The following is a 9,290-nucleotide window of genomic DNA, read 5'->3' on the forward strand; positions in this document are numbered from 1 at the left end:
TTTGGACGACTATTGCTATCTTTTTTGTTGACTATTCTTCGTGGGAGTTTTCCCCAAATCATACTAAATAATTAAAGCACTATGGCACGCTACAGTGACGACAGTGACTCTTACGTGGACCTTACAACAATGTTGGAGTTCCTCACGGAATGCGTGTTTGCGTACTACTGAGCTCCCGAGTGAAGAGTGGTCAAGGTGGAAATATTTTTTGTGAATAAATGTGCATAAGTGCAAGCTTCTCCCCTTTTTGGTACTTTTATACACGTATCCTAGCTACCACGCGTTACAATGTACAAGACATGGATTACACAAGGTGTGCCCTTTGGCCTGTACTGTATGTAAAGCACACGACAGCTCTGGATGCTAACAATCTACATAATTATATTGGGATAAGTTTGAAAACGCAATATGCTTACCTTGAATATCTGCTAATAAAACCAGACAGCATACACTCTCGCTCCCAACCGGAGTTCCCAACAGGACTCTCTCGCATCACAAGTTTTGCCCAACTTTTGTCTTATTAGGTATTTGCTGCACGCATTTTTCCCTGAAGCTCATCTTGTGAACGACCGACAGTGCTGTCCTGCTCGTCACTTTTCAGATCTGGTTCAAATAGGAAGGGTAGAACTGACGACATGTTGGGAAAGCTAACGAGTGACACGCTGGAATTTCGGCAACGGGACTAGTGACGCCATGCACTGCGACGTAACATGAATGGCGACCTATCCCTTAAAATAATTTTACAAACTTTATTACAACAAAAACATTAAGAGGGGTTTTAATATCAAATTATTATAATTCATACTAACATTTATCTTTTAAGAATTACTTGTCTTAAAAATAGAGGATCCCTTTAAGAGCAGCACTCTAAACAACATTACCCCGTTTGACCCTTCCAATTTTCTAAAATGGCGACAATCAATAAAAAAAAAAGTTGACTGCGATGGCCGACGCTTCAAGGATAGTTGGATATTAGACTATTTCTTCAATAAAATACGCAACAACTGTGTCTGCCTCATTTGCAAAGAGACAGTCGCTGTTTTCAAAGAGTTCGATGTGAGGCGATATTACCAAACAAGACACGCTGACATGTATGACAAGATTACACGGAAAATATGGAGAAATTAAAGCAACTTGAAGCTAGTTTAATTTCACAGCAGCAGTACTTCGCAAGAGCCCGAGAGTCGAAAGAGAACGCCACAAAGGCGAGATTGTTGAAATTAGGACTTTAAAAAATAATCATAATAAAGCAGATGTGACACACAGAAGGGCTTGCTAAAATTTGTTTAAATATATTGTTCTACGTAAATTAGCCAAGGTAGCCCCCTGCATTTTTACACCAAATCTGGCCCCCTTTGCAAAAAGTTTGGACACCCCTGTTTAACTGATGATCCGTAGACGAGGTCAGCTTCTTTCACTTGGTACCAGCTAAATATTATTTAAAAAATAATGATGGTGGAAGAAATAAACATCTTGAATTTGAAACTGTATGTTGTCGGCGATTAGCCTCGCAATGATCTTAATTGTGGTTGTCAGCCCAAAACCCTCTAAATATATATGAAATGCATCTTACCAGATATAAAATGACTACTTCATAGTCCGTGTGGTGATCGTTTGGTGCCCAGTATTCTCGTCGAATTGCAGCAGTCCATCTCGCTCTCCTCTTCAGGTCTCTAGGAATATGGTAGAACTTCAAGTCTCTCCGTCTATCTTCCCTGTTACTGCAACCAACCGCCAAACACGCCTTCACCATTTTGATTATTAATGTTAACGAGCAGAAAAACACGCCATAATAAGAGGAATGTACGTAGCGGTAATGTGTAAACACAACGAGCTGACGGACAATATGGCGGATCAAGTCAGGGGGGCGGAGTTGTGACGTCATGTGATTGGGGTCTATTAAGTGAATAACTTTCATTATGTTCAGACTTAGATTTACCCCTTTTCACTTAGTAGTGCTGGTCCATTTTTTTCTCCTCAAACGCATGTTTGATTGGTTGATGACTAGAACCCCCACATTCACACAATCCCGACAGAAATGCATGTCAATATGCCGCCTAATCCGCCCTCATTGAAGAAAAGGGATATTAGTAGGTTTTTTTTTTTCGGCCAGCAGCAGCAGCCACTGTAAGTATTGTAAAAATGTGTCAATGTTGTGGAGGTGGGGAACACACCGCTATTTTTGCTACTGAAAGCCCAACCTGCATCAGAGTTAGCATAACATTAAACTGTGTGAACTTTTTAACCTGTAAAACTCGAGTAGAAAGCTGCTTAGAGAGGTGTCTTCCTGTATGTTTTCTACTGTCAACTTTAATTCAACTATGCATTTTGTGCATTTATTCTATAATTAGATTAGATTCTATGATTAGATTAGAAAGATAAGACACAAGATGGATACATAGATTTGGGGTGAGGGGGGTGACATAAACGCAACTTAAACGTAGTCCGGACAGGTATAAAAATAGTTGGCAAAATACCCGGGAGAAAATTATCTGTCGTAGTGTAGACGTAACCTCAATTGGACCCCACCAGAGCTGAAAACTGGGTTAATTGGATATTGGAAAAAGTACAAGGGTCAATGTTATGGCGCCACCGACAGTTGGGGAGAATATAAATTACACAAGTAAATGTAACGGATAGAGGTGTGCAAAATTTCCGATTCTTAGATTATTCGCGATTTGGCTGTGGAAGATTCGAGAACGATTCACAAACATCCAAATCCCGATTATTGAAATATGCCAAGTAAAGCGGAAGTACAACACACTCAGCGCGCCGCGCGGTCTTCAGGACGCAATGAGGAACGGAGCAACAGTAGCTAAACATCATGCTTCCCTCGGGTAATGCCAATGCTCAACTCACGGCTCTAGCTCAACTCATGCCACGAGATAAAAAAACACAACGACATACCTGACTACTGCCGAAAAGCTGCTACAAAGTACATCCACATAATGTTATGGTAGATATCATTTATATAGGACTAGATGCAATATATATTCGGTAGCGTTAGCAGCACATCTACAGAAAGTTAGATGCGGGCGTTAGTAAACGACCGCCATCTTATAGCAGTACACTTCCCTGCAAGGCTGTTGTAGCGAACCTTCCAAGCGAACCTAATTAACTTTTTATCTAAAATACTCCTAAATCGGAAAATATTGACTTGAATCTATCTTTAAAATAGTTTTTAAACTTTCACATGTCGAAAGTAGACAAAAGGGAAATTATGGAATAACGGGAGCAATTTTAACAACTTTAACGGTTGATTCACAACATTAAATTAATTGGACAAAAAAAAAAAAAATCAAAGTTTTAAAATATATTTTTTGGGGTTTCAAATTTATTTTTGCATTCAAACACATTCTTTTGATTGAAGAGACGTTTTCTTCGATTGAAAATATATATTTTGATTGAAGCAACTTTTTATTTGATTGAAGCAACTTTTTTTTTGATTGAATAATAAAGACACAAATCTACCTCCATAAACACTGATGTCTTTTTTAAGTGCTAAAAAGTAACAATATAATCCAGAAATACAACGGCATTTCCAAAAGAAACAAAAATATACACGTTTTATCCACTCAAAGATTGGAAAAAGAGGTTCATTGGTAATAACTTGTTGTACGCTAACTTTATACAGGATTATTCGGGGGTTAATTTGAGCTGGAACAAGTTCCGGCACCTCTTGATGTTGGCCTCCCTGTGTTTCGGGACTTATTTTGGCAGATCCAGCACCTCTTGTGCATAGAAAATAATCATATTAAAACGTTTTTTAAAAAATGTATTGTAATAGCCCCGAATGGGGGGAAAGAAGGAGAGGAGTCGTTGATGGCTTTCTCCACTTTATTGTGGCAACAATAAGAAAACAATAAACAACTGAACTGCCCCCACATTCGACTGCTAACTTTTGCTTCTCGCCCGTCTCCCCCTCGCTTCCTACTACCTCACAGCTCTCCACACCCAGCGTCTCTTAAATTGACCGTGCATAATTACGGACATTACGCTATAAAATAAAATAATATTCATAAATTCATTTACAGAACAAATCCCAAGAATTGCATGTTGTTTATAAAAAAAAATAACGCCATTTGAAAGACATTTGTTAATACACTGAAAAGCTGGACCAACAAATCACGTGTTATCCCAAGGAGGTTGATTGCCAGATAAATTTGGATGTAACAAGTTTATCGAGGAGTTGAAGGTGCTTTACGCACAGTATTGGCCCAAGGATGCAGATGCGCTATATGGAGAGTCGCTGTGGCCTACAGAAAGTACAGAAATTCAGATGGAAATGACACGCCTGATGAACGGACGGGGTTACATGTGGCTGTCAACAGTATTCCCATTGCAAGCGCTGAATGTGAGCGCTGATTTTCTCAAATGAACTTGATTTGCACTCCCAACCGTGCGTCTCTGCTCACATCCACCATATTTACTAGAGGAGTTCCAAAAAATCGATTACATGCATCACGATGCATTGCCAAAATGTATATAATCGGGAAAAATTATCGGGAATGATTGGAATTGAATCGGGAGCAAAAAAAGCAATCGGATCGGGAAATATCGGGATCGGCAGATACTCAAACTAAAACGATCGGGATTGGATCGAGTGCAAAAAAACATGATCGGAACAACCCTAGGTTGTATTATGGTGGAAGATTTTGATAACTTGTTTTAAAAATTTTTTTGTTTTAATTATTTTTTAAAAACATTGACACCTTTTTAAAACGGTATCTTGATTCTTGGCAGGAGCATATCGATAACCTTTTGGGATACAAAGTGTCACGATATATCACCATTTCGATATTTTGTCACACCCCTACTTCTAAGTCCCACAACATAGCAAGGGTGCATTTGCGTGATGTTTCAGCACAATTTTCTGCGTATGTTCCGGGACCTGTGACCGTCTGTCATCCCTGTGCTGTCATATGTACTTTGCGTTCCGGCAGCTTATGATTTACAAATTAAGCACTTGGTATGACGGAAATTTTTTTGTGGTTTTGAAACCGTGACGTTTTCATACCACGGTAAACCTTGAAAGCGGTAACCGGCGCATGCCTACTTGTGTGTTTGTTTAAATCTCCCATATCGACGAATCTTTTACCACAAATTGTGCAAGCGAAAGGTTTCTCTACAGCGTGGTTGCTTGTGTGCGATATGAAATGTCCTTCCTGAGTGAATTTTTTAACTCCAAGTGAGCAGGCAAAAGGCTTTTCTCCAGTGTGTGTACGCTTATGCTCTTCTAAAACATTCTCCTGAGAAAATCTTTGATCGCAATGTGTACAGGCGAAAGGCTTCTCTCTGTGTCTCCGTGTGTGTTTGTTTAGATCTCCCTTATGGATGAATCGTTTACCACAAGATGTGCAGGCAAAAGGCTTTTCTCCAGTGTGTGTTCTTGTGTGAATTTTTAAACCGCCCTTGTCGACGAATCGTTTATCGCAAAATGAGCAAGCGAAAGGCCTCTCTCCAGTGTGGCTGCTGGTGTGTTTGTTTAAATTTCCCTTATGGGGGAATCGTTTACCACAAAATGTGCAGGCAAAAGGCCTTTCTCCAGTGTGACAACGTTTATGACTTTCTAAATCACCCTTGTGATGAAATCTTTTCTCGCAAAGTGTGCAGGCGAAAGGCTTCTCTCCAGTGTGTGTACGTTTATGTTTATTTAAACTAGAATTGCGAGTAAATCTTTTATTGCAAAGTGTGCAGCCAAAAGGCTTCTCCCCGGTGTGTTTCCACATGTGCATTTTTAGCTGACTTTTCCAAGAAAATATTTTATCACAAAGTGAGCAGGGAAAAGCTTTCCTCACCGCGCTTTCTTGATTGTCTCTTTTCCTTGATGACATGTTTAATGATTTTGAAGCATTTTGGTCAAAGTCATCTTCCTCCTCATTAGTGTTGAAGTCAGAAGAGTGTGATGTTACGTCGTCGCTGTCCGAGAGGCCGTCTGTTTGCGATTGTCCCTCTCCTTTTGTTGTCAGGTGCTGAAATGAGCCGTCGCTCCAATGTTTCGCTGATCCGCTCTCTTCGCTTGGACCTTCGTTTTCTTCGATCTTCACACTGACACACATTGGAAACTTGGGGATTTCATCTTCCTGTTCTTCTTTTTTAATGTAAGGGGTCTCGGGCTCCGCCTCCTGTTTGATATGCGGCATCTCGGACTCCGCCTCCTGTTTGATACGCGGCATCTCGGACACCGCCCCCTGTTTGATACGTGGCATCTCGGACTCCGCCTCCTGTTTGACACACGGCATCTCGGACTCCGCCTCCTGTTTGATACACGGTATCTCGGACTCCGCCTCCTGTTTTATACACGGCATCTCGGACTCCGCCTCCCGTTTTACACACGGCATCTCGGACTACGGCTCCTGTTTGATACACGGCATCTCGGACTCCACCTCCTGTTTGATACACGGCATCTTGGACTCCGCCTCCTGTTTAACGTGGACGGGATCGTGTTTCCCAGGGTGAAGATCTTCTACAGTGACGTCTGCGGTGGAAGAAAAAACAATCACGTGTTTTACTAAACCAGGCATGAAAATGTATCAAATTTCTGACCAATATATCGATAATCGCTGCATCGTGATATCGTGAGATAATTAGGGTTGTTCCGATCATGTTTTTTTGCTCCCGATCCGATCCCGATCGTTTTAGTTTGAGTATCTGCCGATCCCGATATTTTCCTTATCCGATTGCTTTTTTTTGGCCCCCGATTCAATTCCAATCATTCCCGATAATTTTTCCCGATCATATTTATTTTGGCAATGCATTAAGAAAAAAATGAATAAAACGCGGACGAATATATACATTCAACATACAGTACATAAGTACTGTTATTTGTTTATTATGACAATAAATCCTCAAGATGGCATTTACATTAACATTTTTTCTGTGAGAGGGATCCACGGATAGAAAGACTTGTAATTCTTAAAGAATAGATGTGACTTTGTATATTGTGACTAAATATTGCCATCTAGTGTATTTGTTGAGCTTTCAGTAAATGATACTGCAGCAATTTAACTTCTGTCCAAATGCATGATGGGAAGTGCAACCATGACTGTGCGTAGGGGCACCAATTGATATATCTTCTCTGCGTTGGGAAAGAACATAGGGTGTTAAGAAAATGATCAACTACTACCTTTCTTCCCCACATTGCCTCCCACGTTTGTTTTAATTGCTGAGAAAGGTATTGTAAGGCTTTAGCCACATAAAAAATGGCTCCAAAGGCTGTCAAAATTCTCTCTACTCATTATACGCTGCCTTTTAGCGCTATCTTTAGGTAGAACGGCGTCTTTACAGATTGAACGCGGCAATACGTGAGAGGTTCGTGCAGCGCGTGCTTTATTTAACGTGATTAATTAAAGAAAAATAATTACCGCAACGCAACAAATTTGATATCCCTACTTTAAGCCAAAACTACTCTGGATGAGTGGAAGACATTTTGTCTGTAACGATAAAATACAATTAGAAAATGATTTAAATAAAATATATATATATATTTTAAAAAAGGCATGACCGAATTTTTTTTGCCGATTCCGATACTTTGAAAAATACGTGATCGGACCCTATCATCGATCGGGACATCTTTAGAGATAATCGTTATCGTGAGCATTGTATCGTGAATAATATCGTGAGGTGCCCTGAGGTTCCCACTCCTAGTTCTGACAAATTTTGCTACCCATCAAAAATTACACTAGTTCTGACAAATTTTGCTACCCATCAAAAATTGCAACTTTGCAGTTCTGCGCATGCGCATAACGTTAAAAATGGCCGCGAATGCAGCGATTCCAAAGTAAACACAACAAACTTTCTTTAAAAAAAGGAATATTTACTTAAGTTTGATCATGGAAGGACATGTAGAAAAGTTCTCAGACACATCCTACCATGTTAGCTGCACACAAGAACTGCACCCCGCTCTCTCACTGGTAACAACTTCGCCGTGTCGTTAAGCATTAATTTACGCTATTTTCGTGTTGCACATGTATGTTTATGATGTAACTAGTTTATTTAGAATCTTTGGATCACGGAGTCCAACTGAATGTAAAAGAGGGCTTTTTCACTGCCACAAAATCTTTGGGAGCAAAATTTTTTTAAAGGGAGCAAATTTTGACAGAACACCGGCGTTCTGCCAAAATGTGCTACGTCGGCGAAACGTCCTATAGACCCTACCCACCGACGTCACAAAATCACGTGCTCGCTGTATTGTTCCGCCCCCTTGTCCGTCATTTTGTGTCTGTATTATCAATGGTCTCAATTGATCGAGCAATTTATAATGCATTTCACGGAAGACCCGGTGCTTTCGGATGCCGTAAACTCACTTGATGCGTTGCATAAAAGGCGTTATGTGGAAAAGCTTCAGTTTATCCATTCGCCAGATCCATATTTGATGCCTAAATCGATTTTTTTCGACCCGCTGTCTCCGCCGTATTTGCCTGACATCTGCTAGCTACCCTGAAATGTACACCTATCTTGTCCACACAAAATCAGCCTATTCTCACGAAAGTTTGAAAAACTTTAAGACCTTGGAGGCTTATAAATACTTTGTTGCTGGTTGGGTGAAACAGGTCCTCGTCCACGAAAATTCGGCAGGAATCTATCTTGTGCTTGGAAAGGTGAGTTACGAAATTTTCAATTCAAAATCTTTTGTTCTTGCTAACATCCACTGTCAAGTCTAATGTATTTCATGTCATTTGTCAATGGAGCTAGGGCTTTTAATGTTTATATGGTTTAGCGATAGCACTCTCACTACATACATACGTGTATGTTGTCGGCGATTAGCCTAGCAATGATCTTAATTGTGGTTGTCAGCCCAAAACCCTCTAAATATATATTAAATGCATCTTACCAGATATAAAATGACTACTACATAATCTGTGGTAGTCGTTTGGAGCCCAGTTTTCTCGTCGAATTGCAGCAGTCAATCTCGGTCTCCTCCTCGGGTCTCTCGGAATACGGTAAAAATTCAAGTCTCTCCGTCTATCTTCTCTGTTTTTGCAACTGACCGCCACACACGACTTCACCGTTTTGATTATTAATGTTAACGAGCAGAAAAACACGCCATAATAGGAGGAATTTACGAAGCGCTAATGCATTAACATGACTAGTATCCGGACATCATGGCGCTGGGGCGTGGCTGTGACGTCACGTGAGTAGGGTCTATATGAGGCGAATTTCACACCCAAAGTACTACCGTGCGCTCTCAACTCGTTTTGGTTAGATGCACACAGGCAGAACACACAAAAAAATGCCTGAAGAAAATACTTAAATGTAGTTATATCAAATAAGGACGGTTTAAATACGCT

This window comes from Corythoichthys intestinalis, chromosome 7 (assembly GCF_030265065.1).
Source record: "Corythoichthys intestinalis isolate RoL2023-P3 chromosome 7, ASM3026506v1, whole genome shotgun sequence".
Lineage (NCBI taxonomy): Eukaryota > Metazoa > Chordata > Actinopteri > Syngnathiformes > Syngnathidae > Corythoichthys > Corythoichthys intestinalis.